Here is a 13,842-nt window from a genome sequence, read left to right as displayed (position 1 = left end):
AACAGTCATACACTTGAGATGGCTGAAACTTTAGGAGTAAGAGCTGCTTTCTTATCAGTCTATCTATCCAAACTGGTTAGAAGTAACCCTGGGCGTCCGAATCGGCTACGCCCACGGAGTAGGCGTAGTGTTGCCTTCTACGCATTTTGCGTAGACAGCGTAGCCGGCAACACTACGCCCACTCCGTGGGCGTAGCCGATTCGGCCGCCACCCGCCTCCCTCCCGCCCTCCCCTACATACATTATTTAAGCAACTAACCTTAATAAAACAATTTTTAAAGCACTTACCATGTCCGGGGCTCTTCCGGGGCTCCCTCTTGGAATAGCGTCCCTTCCTGGATACCAATGCGCATGCGCGGCCTCCCGCGCATGGGCATTGGTATCCAGGACGACGCTATTCCAAGAGGGAGCCCCGGACGAGCCCCGGACACGGTAAGTGCTTTAAAATTGTTTTATTAAGGGTAGTTGCTTAAATAATGTATGTAGGGGAGAGCGGAAGGGAGGTGCGTAGTGGGGCTACGCGGAGTGCGGGAGTGGGCGTAGCTTCTCGCCCACTCCGCGTAGCTCCGCGGAGTCCCACTACGCCCACTACGACCAGGGTTAGTTAGAAGGCCAGGAGTGAGGGAAAGGCAATCCTCTGGACACTTCATGAAAGATCTAATTTCAATTAAGCACAAAACACTTCCCTTAATTTGACATAATTGCCAAAATGGAATAGTCAGTTGGGCCCTTCTAGTGGATTATGGCTGTGTCTTGAAAGAGAGTGTAATTGTACTACGAGACATGCCCACCTTCAAAAGAGTGTCTGATGGCGTTCCGACAAAGGTGGGATTCGAACCCAAGCGTGCAGAGCACAATGGATTAGCAGTCCATCGCCTTAACCACTCGGCCACCTCGTCTGCCTTAGGTGACTATGTTTCATTTTTTAGGAAATTCTTACGATGTGCTAATTACAAATAATCATAAGTTTCTCCTAGACTGTGTCAGAACTGGCAAATATATGTGGTGTTCAATAGACAGAGCACATGATATAGCAGAATTATCAAATCTGTTCCATTAGGACTGTAGTTTTTAATAGTCTCGATAACATGCTAGCATGTGAGTCGATCTTGCACAGTGAATAAGGGAGCAGTGCCAGTATCTACTTGGTCAGCTCTAGATGGCTCAACTGGGGAGGTATGAGAACAGTGAGCTCCAGTGGCGCAATCGGTTAGCGTGCGGTACTTACACAGAAGTACTTGCATTGAGGCATGCCGAGGTTGTGAGTTAGAGCCTCACCTGGAGCAGCTTACTGGGTTTTCGTAAACCATTTCACTAAAAGTAAAGTAGCTCTAGTAAAGCTAGAGAGTTTTTACTTCTTTTCAGGATCTGCGTGTCCGACTCTTCCAGGTGCAAATATCACAATCCTATTCGATGCTCCTTATAAACATTCCATGATGTGCCGTCTTGCATAGCATGCAAACACCACATCAGTGCATTTAAAAATACATTTGTAGAATAATAAATATGATGAAAACATTGTTGTCACGGGATAACCATATACTGAGGAGCTGCAAACAGTGCTGTATCAGCTACTTACAGTAAAATTTAACTGAAAGACATATCAAAAGAAGAGCGTCATCATATTAATGTTTCTAGTCAACATAAGAGTTGCACCATAGCAGCTTATGGTGCTTTCTGCTCAGATTGTGCCTCCAATCCCACATTGATTTTTTTTATTCTTTGCAGTTTAAAAAAACAATTCATGCTCAAAGTTAACTTTTTAAAACCATTCAACCTAATATATTTATTTCTCTAACTTGTGAATGTGGTCCATGTTCTCTTTTCCTCATCCCCATCACGATACTCCTTTTCCCGAAATCAGGTTCACTTCTTTATCCAGCCCACCCATCCAAGGTCACCAAATCTATGAAGCGATTCTGCTTTTTCTCACATTCTCTCTATGTACAAGATACCTTGTATCATTTGAATGGACAGCAGGAGAGTCGGATATTTATGGTTAGTGGGGGTGGGGTTTTGAAGATTAACCTCATTTGCCTAAGAGCCGGGGCATCTGGGAGGAAAAGTATTTTAAGGGGGATGAAGTTCACATCTCCTTGGTGAAATTTCTAGATCCTTATTTCATCCTTTCTGTGGATGCAGACTCAGTCGGAACAGAGGTCATAGTCCTCGCTCTGACTTTCAAAGGAACTTCAAATATGCATGGCTTATTTGGCTTTGCCCGGCGGGGTGAGAATGGCGTTTGTCAGGCGTTCGTCAGGCGATCGGAAGGGGTGAGGCGATAGTTTATGGTTCAATGGTTTTCATGAAGTCTTCTTGATACGATGAAAGCAGGAAAGGGAAGCTTGTCAATAAGCAAACTTAAGACAAGGTGTGACTCCTAGAAAGAATGACTTGGAAACAACATACAGAAACTCACATATAAAAAGGCCCTGATGAGGCTTGAACTCATGACCCCTGGTTTACAAGACCAGTGCTCTGCCACTGAGCTACAAGGCCAGCCTGCCTGCAGTATGTAAATCGCTTCATGTATTCTTACTGCGGTATGAAGATATCTATGATTTTGAGACTCTGTATGGAAATGCAGTTGCATTTGAATGTCTACATGCGTGCACAAATTGAAGAGCATGCTTAAGACACTTTTCTTGGAAGTAGGAAAAACTCCATTTTGATTTGAGAACATAAGAGTATTCACATTTATGACCATACTGATAGCTCTAGTTAGTATGTCCACAATCAGTGACAGATAGAGAACTCACTTATTAGAAGTGATCTGTCTCTGTGGGGCAGACATATGTCAACAGTCATACACTTGAGATGGCTGAAACTTTAGGAGTAAGAGCTGCTTTCTTATCAGTCTATCTATCCAAACTGGTTAGAAGTAACCCTGGGCGTCCGAATCGGCTACGCCCACGGAGTAGGCGTAGTGTTGCCTTCTACGCATTTTGCGTAGACAGCGTAGCCGGCAACACTACGCCCACTCCGTGGGCGTAGCCGATTCGGCCGCCACCCGCCTCCCTCCCGCCCTCCCCTACATACATTATTTAAGCAACTAACCTTAATAAAACAATTTTTAAAGCACTTACCATGTCCGGGGCTCTTCCGGGGCTCCCTCTTGGAATAGCGTCCCTTCCTGGATACCAATGCGCATGCGCGGCCTCCCGCGCATGGGCATTGGTATCCAGGACGACGCTATTCCAAGAGGGAGCCCCGGACGAGCCCCGGACACGGTAAGTGCTTTAAAATTGTTTTATTAAGGGTAGTTGCTTAAATAATGTATGTAGGGGAGAGCGGGAGGGAGGTGCGTAGTGGGGCTACGCGGAGTGCGGGAGTGGCGTAGCTTCTCGCCCACTCCGCGTAGCTCCGCGGAGCCCCACTACGCCCACTACGACCAGGGTTAGTTAGAAGGCCAGGAGTGAGGGAAAGGCAATCCTCTGGACACTTCATGAAAGATCTAATTTCAATTAAGCACAAAACACTTCCCTTAATTTGACATAATTGCCAAAATGGAATAGTCAGTTGGGCCCTTCTAGTGGATTATGGCTGTGTCTTGAAAGAGAGTGTAATTGTACTACGAGACATGCCCACCTTCAAAAGAGTGTCTGATGGCATTCCGACGAAGGTGGGATTCGAACCCAAGCGTGCAGAGCACAATGGATTAGCAGTCCATCGCCTTAACCACTCGGCCACCTCGTCTGCCTTAGGTGACTATGTTTCATTTTTTAGGAAATTCTTACGATGTGCTAATTACAAATAATCATAAGTTTCTCCTAGACTGTGTCAGAACTGGCAAATATATGTGGTGTTCAATAGACAGAGCACATGATATAGCAGAATTATCAAATCTGTTCCATTAGGACTGTAGTTTTTAATAGTCATGATAACATGCTAGCATGTGAGTCGATCTTGCACAGTGAATAAGGGAGCAGTGCCAGTATCTACTTGGTCAGCTCTAGATGGCTCAACTGGGGAGGTATGAGAACAGTGAGCTCCAGTGGCGCAATCGGTTAGCGTGCGGTACTTACACAGAAGTACTTGCATTGAGGCATGCCGAGGTTGTGAGTTTGAGCCTCACCTGGAGCAGCTTACTGGGTTTTCATAAACCATTTCACTAAAAGTAAAGTAGCTCTAGTAAAGCTAGAGAGTTTTTACTTCTTTTCAGGATCTGCGTGTCCGACTCTTCCAGGTGCAAATATCACAATGGAGTGGAGTGGTGTGGCTCACTGGCTAGAGGCGGCAGATCCGAGAGCAGAGGACGGCCCGGGACCAGGGTTCGATTCCCGGCGCGGCAGGTTTCGGGACCAGGGTCAGCGGACTCGATAATTCTCTCGCCTCGGTGCCCACTCTGATCAGCGTTCACACTCGGCAACTCTGGGCATTAGCTTGCCTCATCTTCACTAACGGCCCCACCAGACCGCCGGGGATGCCTGGTCTCACCCTGGAGATACCCATTAAGGGACCATCTCTCAGGGAAGCCAGGAAGGGTTTCGCAGCGGTCAAAGCGCCTTGGGACCCTATGGGTAAGTAGTGCGCTATATAAATGCCTATACATTTACATTTACATTTACAATCCTATTCGATGCTCCTTATAAACATTCCATGATGTGCCGTCTTGCATAGCATGCAAACACCACATCAGTGCATTTAAAAATACATTTGTAGAATAATAAATATGATGAAAACATTGTTGTCACGGGATAACCATATACTGAGGAGCTGCAAACAGTGCTGTATCAGCTACTTACAGTAAAATTTAACTGAAAGACATATCAAAAGAAGAGCGTCATCATATTAATGTTTCTAGTCAACATAAGAGTTGCACCATAGCAGCTTATGGTGCTTTCTGCTCAGATTGTGCCTCCAATCCCACATTGATTTTTTTTATTCTTTGCAGTTTAAAAAAACAATTCATGCTCAAAGTTAACTTTTTAAAACCATTCAACCTAATATATTTATTTCTCTAACTTGTGAATGTGGTCCATGTTCTCTTTTCCTCATCCCCATCACGATACTCCTTTTCCCGAAATCAGGTTCACTTCTTTATCCAGCCCATCCATCCAAGGTCACCAAATCTATGAAGCGATTCTGCTTTTTCTCACATTCTCTCTATGTACAAGATACCTTGTATCATTTGAATGGACAGCAGGAGAGTCGGATATTTATGGTTAGTGGGGGTGGGGTTTTGAAGATTAACCTCATTTGCCTAAGAGCCGGGGCATCTGGGAGGAAAAGTATTTTAAGGGGGATGAAGTTCACATCTCCTTGGTGAAATTTCTAGATCCTTATTTCATCCTTTCTGTGGATGCAGACTCAGTCTGAACAGAGGTCATAGTCCTCGCTCTGACTTTCAAAGGAACTTCAAATATGCATGGCTTATTTAGCTTTGCCCGGCAGGGCTTGCCCGGCGGGGTGAGAATGGCGTTTGTCAGGCGTTCGTCAGGCTATCGGAAGGGGTGAGGCCATAGTTTATGGTTCAATGGTTTTCATGAAGTCTTCTTGATACGATGAAAGCAGGAAAGGGAAGCTTGTCAATAAGCAAACTTAAGACAAGGTGTGACTCCTAGAAAGAATGACTTGGAAACAACATACAGAAACTCACATATAAAAAGGCCCTAATGAGGCTTGAACTCATGACCCCTGGTTTACAAGACCAGTGCTCTGCCACTGAGCTACAAGGCCAGCCTGCCTGCAGTATGTAAATCGCTTCATGTATTCTTACTGCGGTATGAAGATATCTATGATTTTGAGACTCTGTATGGAAATGCAGTTGCATTTGAATGTCTACATGCGTGCACAAATTGAAGAGCATGCTTAAGACACTTTTCTTGGAAGTAGGAAAAACTCCATTTTGATTTGAGAACATAAGAGTATTCACATTTATGACCATACTGATAGCTCTAGTTAGTATGTCCACAATCAGTGACAGATAGAGAACTCACTTATTAGAAGTGATCTGTCTCTGTGGGGCAGACATATGTCAACAGTCATACACTTGAGATGGCTGAAACTTTAGGAGTAAGAGCTGCTTTCTTATCAGTCTATCTATCCAAACTGGTTAGAAGTAACCCTGGGCGTCCGAATCGGCTACGCCCACGGAGTAGGCGTAGTGTTGCCTTCTACGCATTTTGCGTAGACAGCGTAGCCGGCAACACTACGCCCACTCCGTGGGCGTAGCCGATTCGGCCGCCACCCGCCTCCCTCCCGCCCTCCCCTACATACATTATTTAAGCAACTAACCTTAATAAAACAATTTTTAAAGCACTTACCATGTCCGGGGCTCTTCCGGGGCTCCCTCTTGGAATAGCGTCCCTTCCTGGATACCAATGCGCATGCGCGGCCTCCCGCGCATGGGCATTGGTATCCAGGACGACGCTATTCCAAGAGGGAGCCCCGGACGAGCCCCGGACACGGTAAGTGCTTTAAAATTGTTTTATTAAGGGTAGTTGCTTAAATAATGTATGTAGGGGAGAGCGGAAGGGAGGTGCGTAGTGGGGCTACGCGGAGTGCGGGAGTGGGCGTAGCTTCTCGCCCACTCCGCGTAGCTCCGCGGAGTCCCACTACGCCCACTACGACCAGGGTTAGTTAGAAGGCCAGGAGTGAGGGAAAGGCAATCCTCTGGACACTTCATGAAAGATCTAATTTCAATTAAGCACAAAACACTTCCCTTAATTTGACATAATTGCCAAAATGGAATAGTCAGTTGGGCCCTTCTAGTGGATTATGGCTGTGTCTTGAAAGAGAGTGTAATTGTACTACGAGACATGCCCACCTTCAAAAGAGTGTCTGATGGCGTTCCGACAAAGGTGGGATTCGAACCCAAGCGTGCAGAGCACAATGGATTAGCAGTCCATCGCCTTAACCACTCGGCCACCTCGTCTGCCTTAGGTGACTATGTTTCATTTTTTAGGAAATTCTTACGATGTGCTAATTACAAATAATCATAAGTTTCTCCTAGACTGTGTCAGAACTGGCAAATATATGTGGTGTTCAATAGACAGAGCACATGATATAGCAGAATTATCAAATCTGTTCCATTAGGACTGTAGTTTTTAATAGTCATGATAACATGCTAGCATGTGAGTCGATCTTGCACAGTGAATAAGGGAGCAGTGCCAGTATCTACTTGGTCAGCTCTAGATGGCTCAACTGGGGAGGTATGAGAACAGTGAGCTCCAGTGGCGCAATGGTTAGCGCGCGGTACTTATACAGCAGTACTTGCATTGAGGCATGCCGAGGTTGTGAGTTTGAGCCTCACCTGGAGCAGCTTACTGGTTTTTCATAAACCATTTCACTAAAAGTAAAGATTAAACTCAGGGGAAAGACGGCCCTTGCTAGAGAGTTTTTACTTCTTTTCAGGATCTGCGTGTCCGACTCTTCCAGGTGCAAATATCACAATCCTATTCGATGCTCCTTATAAACATTCCATGATGTGCCGTCTTGCATAGCATGCAAACACCACATCAGTGCATTTAAAAATACATTTGTAGAATAATAAATATGATGAAAACATTGTTGTCACGGGATAACCATATACTGAGGAGCTGCAAACAGTGCTGTATCAGCTACTTACAGTAAAATTTAACTGAAAGACATATCAAAAGAAGAGCGTCATCATATTAATGTTTCTAGTCAACATAAGAGTTGCACCATAGCAGCTTATGGTGCTTTCTGCTCAGATTGTGCCTCCAATCCCACATTGATTTTTTTTATTCTTTGCAGTTTAAAAAAACAATTCATGCTCAAAGTTAACTTTTTAAAACCATTCAACCTAATATATTTATTTCTCTAACTTGTGAATGTGGTCCATGTTCTCTTTTCCTCATCCCCATCACGATACTCCTTTTCCCGAAATCAGGTTCACTTCTTTATCCAGCCCACCCATCCAAGGTCACCAAATCTATGAAGCGATTCTGCTTTTTCTCACATTCTCTCTATGTACAAGATACCTTGTATCATTTGAATGGACAGCAGGAGAGTCGGATATTTATGGTTAGTGGGGGTGGGGTTTTGAAGATTAACCTCATTTGCCTAAGAGCCGGGGCATCTGGGAGGAAAAGTATTTTAAGGGGGATGAAGTTCACATCTCCTTGGTGAAATTTCTAGATCCTTATTTCATCCTTTCTGTGGATGCAGACTCAGTCTGAACAGAGGTCATAGTCCTCGCTCTGACTTTCAAAGGAACTTCAAATATGCATGGCTTATTTAGCTTTGCCCGGCAGGGCTTGCCCGGCGGGGTGAGAATGGCGTTTGTCAGGCGTTCGTCAGGCGATCCCATAGTTTATGGTTCAATGGTTTTCATGAAGTCTTCTTGATACGATGAAAGCAGGAAAGGGAAGCTTGTCAATAAGCAAACTTAAGACAAGGTGTGACTCCTAGAAAGAATGACTTGGAAACAACATACAGAAACTCACATATAAAAAGGCCCTGATGAGGCTTGAACTCATGACCCCTGGTTTACAAGACCAGTGCTCTGCCACTGAGCTACAAGGCCAGCCTGCCTGCAGTATGTAAATCGCTTCATGTATTCTTACTGCGGTATGAAGATATCTATGATTTTGAGACTCTGTATGGAAATGCAGTTGCATTTGAATGTCTACATGCGTGCACAAATTGAAGAGCATGCTTAAGACACTTTTCTTGGAAGTAGGAAAAACTCCATTTTGATTTGAGAACATAAGAGTATTCACATTTATGACCATACTGATAGCTCTAGTTAGTATGTCCACAATCAGTGACAGATAGAGAACTCACTTATTAGAAGTGATCTGTCTCTGTGGGGCAGACATATGTCAACAGTCATACACTTGAGATGGCTGAAACTTTAGGAGTAAGAGCTGCTTTCTTATCAGTCTATCTATCCAAACTGGTTAGAAGTAACCCTGGGCGTCCGAATCGGCTACGCCCACGGAGTAGGCGTAGTGTTGCCTTCTACGCATTTTGCGTAGACAGCGTAGCCGGCAACACTACGCCCACTCCGTGGGCGTAGCCGATTCGGCCGCCACCCGCCTCCCTCCCGCCCTCCCCTACATACATTATTTAAGCAACTAACCTTAATAAAACAATTTTTAAAGCACTTACCATGTCCGGGGCTCTTCCGGAGCTCCCTCTTGGAATAGCGTCCCTTCCTGGATACCAATGCGCATGCGCGGCCTCCCGCGCATGGGCATTGGTATCCAGGACGACGCTATTCCAAGAGGGAGCCCCGGACGAGCCCCGGACACGGTAAGTGCTTTAAAATTGTTTTATTAAGGGTAGTTGCTTAAATAATGTATGTAGGGGAGAGCGGGAGGGAGGTGCGTAGTGGGGCTACGCGGAGTGCGGGAGTGGGCGTAGCTTCTCGCCCACTCCGCGTAGCTCCGCGGAGTCCCACTACGCCCACTACGACCAGGGTTAGTTAGAAGGCCAGGAGTGAGGGAAAGGCAATCCTCTGGACACTTCATGAAAGATCTAATTTCAATTAAGCACAAAACACTTCCCTTAATTTGACATAATTGCCAAAATGGAATAGTCAGTTGGGCCCTTCTAGTGGATTATGGCTGTGTCTTGAAAGAGAGTGTAATTGTACTACGAGACATGCCCACCTTCAAAAGAGTGTCTGATGGCGTTCCGACGAAGGTGGGATTCGAACCCAAGCATGCAGAGCACAATGGATTAGCAGTCCATCGCCTTAACCACTCGGCCACCTCGTCTGCCTTAGGTGACTATGTTTCATTTTTTAGGAAATTCTTACGATGTGCTAATTACAAATAATCATAAGTTTCTCCTAGACTGTGTCAGAACTGGCAAATATATGTGGTGTTCAATAGACAGAGCACATGATATAGCAGAATTATCAAATCTGTTCCATTAGGACTGTAGTTTTTAATAGTCATGATAACATGCTAGCATGTGAGTCGATCTTGCACAGTGAATAAGGGAGCAGTGCCAGTATCTACTTGGTCAGCTCTAGATGGCTCAACTGGGGAGGTATGAGAACAGTGAGCTCCAGTGGCGCAATGGTTAGCGCGCGGTACTTATACAGCAGTACTTGCATTGAGGCATGCCGAGGTTGTGAGTTTGAGCCTCACCTGGAGCAGCTTACTGGTTTTTCATAAACCATTTCACTAAAAGTAAAGATTAAACTCAGGGGAAAGACGGCCCTTGCTAGAGAGTTTTTACTTCTTTTCAGGATCTGCGTGTCCGACTCTTCCAGGTGCAAATATCACAATCCTATTCGATGCTCCTTATAAACATTCCATGATGTGCCGTCTTGCATAGCATGCAAACACCACATCAGTGCATTTAAAAATACATTTGTAGAATAATAAATATGATGAAAACATTGTTGTCACGGGATAACCATATACTGAGGAGCTGCAAACAGTGCTGTATCAGCTACTTACAGTAAAATTTAACTGAAAGACATATCAAAAGAAGAGCGTCATCATATTAATGTTTCTAGTCAACATAAGAGTTGCACCATAGCAGCTTATGGTGCTTTCTGCTCAGATTGTGCCTCCAATCCCACATTGATTTTTTTTATTCTTTGCAGTTTAAAAAAACAATTCATGCTCAAAGTTAACTTTTTAAAACCATTCAACCTAATATATTTATTTCTCTAACTTGTGAATGTGGTCCATGTTCTCTTTTCCTCATCCCCATCACGATACTCCTTTTCCCGAAATCAGGTTCACTTCTTTATCCAGCCCACCCATCCAAGGTCACCAAATCTATGAAGCGATTCTGCTTTTTCTCACATTCTCTCTATGTACAAGATACCTTGTATCATTTGAATGGACAGCAGGAGAGTCGGATATTTATGGTTAGTGGGGGTGGGGTTTTGAAGATTAACCTCATTTGCCTAAGAGCCGGGGCATCTGGGAGGAAAAGTATTTTAAGGGGGATGAAGTTCACATCTCCTTGGTGAAATTTCTAGATCCTTATTTCATCCTTTCTGTGGATGCAGACTCAGTCTGAACAGAGGTCATAGTCCTCGCTCTGACTTTCAAAGGAACTTCAAATATGCATGGCTTATTTAGCTTTGCCCGGCAGGGCTTGCCCGGCGGGGTGAGAATGGCGTTTGTCAGGCGTTCGTCAGGCGATCCCATAGTTTATGGTTCAATGGTTTTCATGAAGTCTTCTTGATACGATGAAAGCAGGAAAGGGAAGCTTGTCAATAAGCAAACTTAAGACAAGGTGTGACTCCTAGAAAGAATGACTTGGAAACAACATACAGAAACTCACATATAAAAAGGCCCTGATGAGGCTTGAACTCATGACCCCTGGTTTACAAGACCAGTGCTCTGCCACTGAGCTACAAGGCCAGCCTGCCTGCAGTATGTAAATCGCTTCATGTATTCTTACTGCGGTATGAAGATATCTATGATTTTGAGACTCTGTATGGAAATGCAGTTGCATTTGAATGTCTACATGCGTGCACAAATTGAAGAGCATGCTTAAGACACTTTTCTTGGAAGTAGGAAAAACTCCATTTTGATTTGAGAACATAAGAGTATTCACATTTATGACCATACTGATAGCTCTAGTTAGTATGTCCACAATCAGTGACAGATAGAGAACTCACTTATTAGAAGTGATCTGTCTCTGTGGGGCAGACATATGTCAACAGTCATACACTTGAGATGGCTGAAACTTTAGGAGTAAGAGCTGCTTTCTTATCAGTCTATCTATCCAAACTGGTTAGAAGTAACCCTGGGCGTCCGAATCGGCTACGCCCACGGAGTAGGCGTAGTGTTGCCTTCTACGCATTTTGCGTAGACAGCGTAGCCGGCAACACTACGCCCACTCCGTGGGCGTAGCCGATTCGGCCGCCACCCGCCTCCCTCCCGCCCTCCCCTACATACATTATTTAAGCAACTAACCTTAATAAAACAATTTTTAAAGCACTTACCATGTCCGGGGCTCTTCCGGGGCTCCCTCTTGGAATAGCGTCCCTTCCTGGATACCAATGCGCATGCGCGGCCTCCCGCGCATGGGCATTGGTATCCAGGACGACGCTATTCCAAGAGGGAGCCCCGGACGAGCCCCGGACACGGTAAGTGCTTTAAAATTGTTTTATTAAGGGTAGTTGCTTAAATAATGTATGTAGGGGAGAGCGGGAGGGAGGTGCGTAGTGGGGCTACGCGGAGTGCGGGAGTGGGCGTAGCTTCTCGCCCACTCCGCGTAGCTCCGCGGAGTCCCACTACGCCCACTACGACCAGGGTTAGTTAGAAGGCCAGGAGTGAGGGAAAGGCAATCCTCTGGACACTTCATGAAAGATCTAATTTCAATTAAGCACAAAACACTTCCCTTAATTTGACATAATTGCCAAAATGGAATAGTCAGTTGGGCCCTTCTAGTGGATTATGGCTGTGTCTTGAAAGAGAGTGTAATTGTACTACGAGACATGCCCACCTTCAAAAGAGTGTCTGATGGCGTTCCGACGAAGGTGGGATTCGAACCCAAGCATGCAGAGCACAATGGATTAGCAGTCCATCGCCTTAACCACTCGGCCACCTCGTCTGCCTTAGGTGACTATGTTTCATTTTTTAGGAAATTCTTACGATGTGCTAATTACAAATAATCATAAGTTTCTCCTAGACTGTGTCAGAACTGGCAAATATATGTGGTGTTCAATAGACAGAGCACATGATATAGCAGAATTATCAAATCTGTTCCATTAGGACTGTAGTTTTTAATAGTCATGATAACATGCTAGCATGTGAGTCGATCTTGCACAGTGAATAAGGGAGCAGTGCCAGTATCTACTTGGTCAGCTCTAGATGGCTCAACTGGGGAGGTATGAGAACAGTGAGCTCCAGTGGCGCAATCGGTTAGCGTGCGGTACTTACACAGAAGTACTTGCATTGAGGCATGCCGAGGTTGTGAGTTTGAGCCTCACCTGGAGCAGCTTACTGGGTTTTCATAAACCATTTCACTAAAAGTAAAGTAGCTCTAGTAAAGCTAGAGAGTTTTTACTTCTTTTCAGGATCTGCGTGTCCGACTCTTCCAGGTGCAAATATCACAATCCTATTCGATGCTCCTTATAAACATTCCATGATGTGCCGTCTTGCATAGCATGCAAACACCACATCAGTGCATTTAAAAATACATTTGTAGAATAATAAATATGATGAAAACATTGTTGTCACGGGATAACCATATACTGATGAGCTGCAAACAGTGCTGTATCAGCTACTTACAGTAAAATTTAACTGAAAGACATATCAAAAGAAGAGCGTCATCATATTAATGTTTCTAGTCAACATAAGAGTTGCACCATAGCAGCTTATGGTGCTTTCTGCTCAGATTGTGCCTCCAATCCCACATTGATTTTTTTTATTCTTTGCAGTTTAAAAAAACAATTCATGCTCAAAGTTAACTTTTTAAAACCATTCAACCTAATATATTTATTTCTCTAACTTGTGAATGTGGTCCATGTTCTCTTTTCCTCATCCCCATCACGATACTCCTTTTCCCGAAATCAGGTTCACTTCTTTATCCAGCCCACCCATCCAAGGTCACCAAATCTATGAAGCGATTCTGCTTTTTCTCACATTCTCTCTATGTACAAGATACCTTGTATCATTTGAATGGACAGCAGGAGAGTCGGATATTTATGGTTAGTGGGGGTGGGGTTTTGAAGATTAACCTCATTTGCCTAAGAGCCGGGGCATCTGGGAGGAAAAGTATTTTAAGGGGGATGAAGTTCACATCTCCTTGGTGAAATTTCTAGATCCTTATTTCATCCTTTCTGTGGATGCAGACTCAGTCTGAACAGAGGTCATAGTCCTCGCTCTGACTTTCAAAGGAACTTCAAATATGCATGGCTTATTTAGCTTTGCCCGGCAGGGCTTGCCCGGCG

The 13,842-nt window shown here is 44.7% G+C and overlaps 14 non-coding genes across 14 annotated transcripts; 5 read left to right on the top strand and 9 right to left on the bottom strand.

Moving 5' to 3' along the window:
• Window positions 1-816: 816 nt before the first annotated feature.
• Window positions 817-898, bottom strand: TRNAS-GCU (transfer RNA serine (anticodon GCU)). The gene has a single exon. It is a non-coding gene; the product is annotated as a tRNA-Ser (tRNA).
• A 292-nt stretch (window positions 899-1,190) lies between these two features.
• TRNAV-UAC (transfer RNA valine (anticodon UAC)) lies at window positions 1,191-1,285 on the top strand. The gene is made up of 2 exons: window positions 1,191-1,228; window positions 1,250-1,285. It is a non-coding gene; the product is annotated as a tRNA-Val (tRNA).
• Window positions 1,286-2,426: 1,141 nt separating this feature from the next.
• Window positions 2,427-2,498, bottom strand: TRNAT-UGU (transfer RNA threonine (anticodon UGU)). Its single transcript has one exon. It is a non-coding gene; the product is annotated as a tRNA-Thr (tRNA).
• Window positions 2,499-3,613: 1,115 nt separating this feature from the next.
• On the bottom strand, window positions 3,614-3,695 carry TRNAS-GCU (transfer RNA serine (anticodon GCU)). Its single transcript has one exon. It is a non-coding gene; the product is annotated as a tRNA-Ser (tRNA).
• A 292-nt stretch (window positions 3,696-3,987) lies between these two features.
• TRNAV-UAC (transfer RNA valine (anticodon UAC)) lies at window positions 3,988-4,082 on the top strand. The gene is made up of 2 exons: window positions 3,988-4,025; window positions 4,047-4,082. It is a non-coding gene; the product is annotated as a tRNA-Val (tRNA).
• A 1,524-nt stretch (window positions 4,083-5,606) lies between these two features.
• TRNAT-UGU (transfer RNA threonine (anticodon UGU)) lies at window positions 5,607-5,678 on the bottom strand. The gene has a single exon. It is a non-coding gene; the product is annotated as a tRNA-Thr (tRNA).
• A 1,116-nt stretch (window positions 5,679-6,794) lies between these two features.
• Window positions 6,795-6,876, bottom strand: TRNAS-GCU (transfer RNA serine (anticodon GCU)). Its single transcript has one exon. It is a non-coding gene; the product is annotated as a tRNA-Ser (tRNA).
• Window positions 6,877-7,168: 292 nt separating this feature from the next.
• Window positions 7,169-7,262, top strand: TRNAI-UAU (transfer RNA isoleucine (anticodon UAU)). The gene is made up of 2 exons: window positions 7,169-7,205; window positions 7,227-7,262. It is a non-coding gene; the product is annotated as a tRNA-Ile (tRNA).
• A 1,156-nt stretch (window positions 7,263-8,418) lies between these two features.
• On the bottom strand, window positions 8,419-8,490 carry TRNAT-UGU (transfer RNA threonine (anticodon UGU)). The gene has a single exon. It is a non-coding gene; the product is annotated as a tRNA-Thr (tRNA).
• A 1,116-nt stretch (window positions 8,491-9,606) lies between these two features.
• Window positions 9,607-9,688, bottom strand: TRNAS-GCU (transfer RNA serine (anticodon GCU)). The gene has a single exon. It is a non-coding gene; the product is annotated as a tRNA-Ser (tRNA).
• Window positions 9,689-9,980: 292 nt separating this feature from the next.
• TRNAI-UAU (transfer RNA isoleucine (anticodon UAU)) lies at window positions 9,981-10,074 on the top strand. Its single transcript has 2 exons — window positions 9,981-10,017; window positions 10,039-10,074. It is a non-coding gene; the product is annotated as a tRNA-Ile (tRNA).
• A 1,156-nt stretch (window positions 10,075-11,230) lies between these two features.
• TRNAT-UGU (transfer RNA threonine (anticodon UGU)) lies at window positions 11,231-11,302 on the bottom strand. The gene has a single exon. It is a non-coding gene; the product is annotated as a tRNA-Thr (tRNA).
• Window positions 11,303-12,418: 1,116 nt separating this feature from the next.
• TRNAS-GCU (transfer RNA serine (anticodon GCU)) lies at window positions 12,419-12,500 on the bottom strand. The gene has a single exon. It is a non-coding gene; the product is annotated as a tRNA-Ser (tRNA).
• A 292-nt stretch (window positions 12,501-12,792) lies between these two features.
• On the top strand, window positions 12,793-12,887 carry TRNAV-UAC (transfer RNA valine (anticodon UAC)). The gene is made up of 2 exons: window positions 12,793-12,830; window positions 12,852-12,887. It is a non-coding gene; the product is annotated as a tRNA-Val (tRNA).
• The last annotated feature ends 955 nt before the right edge of the window (window positions 12,888-13,842 follow it).

The sequence above is a fragment of the Lissotriton helveticus genome, chromosome 5_1, assembly GCF_964261635.1.
Source record: "Lissotriton helveticus chromosome 5_1, aLisHel1.1, whole genome shotgun sequence".
NCBI lineage: Eukaryota > Metazoa > Chordata > Amphibia > Caudata > Salamandridae > Lissotriton > Lissotriton helveticus.
The sequence above is the reverse complement of the archived record's forward strand: the minus strand, read 5'-3'. Positions and strand labels throughout refer to the sequence as shown.